Source organism: Heterocephalus glaber, unplaced genomic scaffold (assembly GCF_053883595.1).
Source record: "Heterocephalus glaber isolate CG9 unplaced genomic scaffold, H.glaber_assembly_v1.0 deba00001465, whole genome shotgun sequence".
Taxonomy (NCBI): domain Eukaryota; kingdom Metazoa; phylum Chordata; class Mammalia; order Rodentia; family Bathyergidae; genus Heterocephalus; species Heterocephalus glaber.
Genome location: NW_028258312.1, coordinates 13,639,499 through 13,640,256, shown reverse-complemented (window position 1 = coordinate 13,640,256; position 758 = coordinate 13,639,499). Strand labels below are relative to the sequence as shown.

At 34.0% G+C, this 758-nt stretch overlaps 1 pseudogene; it reads left to right on the top strand.

The window, feature by feature from the left end:
- Window positions 1–314: 314 nt before the first annotated feature.
- On the top strand, window positions 315–415 carry LOC147826578 (U2 spliceosomal RNA; annotated as a pseudogene).
- The last annotated feature ends 343 nt before the right edge of the window (window positions 416–758 follow it).

The following is a 758-nucleotide window of genomic DNA, read 5'->3' as shown; positions in this document are numbered from 1 at the left end:
GCCATTGCGGATTATTCTACCTCTGATCTTGTAAATTTGGATTTAGGTTTAGGCTTAAGATTAAGTTTAGGTTTAGATTTAGTGTTAGGGTAACCTGATCTGCTAGAGCAGTGATGGTGAAACTTTAAAGCTTTCAGTGACACAAAGAGCCCGCTGCAGCACGAGTGCCTTAAGTTCACCACCACTGTTCTTGAGAACTCTAAGTAATACAGTGCCACCATGAATATAGGATGTCTCTTTGACACAATGGTGTCAACTCCTTTACAACTATCACAATATCAAGATTTCTTTTCTAAATTAACATTTATTGGCACATCACTTCTTGGTCTTTTGGCTAAGATAAAGTGTAGTATCAGTTCTTATCATTTTGGACATACATAATGACCACATTCATCTTAGGAAATTTTTACTTCTCTGTAATATTTCTTAATTCATTTTCCCCATTCTCCTCCCCTCCCTTCAATCTTTCTTCTCCTCCCAATTTACTAAACTGTGTTTCCATTGTTTTCATTCTTTTTCTATCCTATAGTTCTACCTTTAATTTTTTGAGGAAATTTCATACTGATTTTCGCAAAACTTGTATGCATTTACTTCTCCATTAACAATGTGCAAATACTCATCAGCAAGTGTTATCTTTTTCTTTTTTGATAATAACTGTTCTTATTTGAGTGAGATGATTCATCATTGTGGTTTTGATTTGTATTTCTCTGATGGTCTGTGATGTTAAACTTTTTTCATACATTTGGGCATTTGTATAC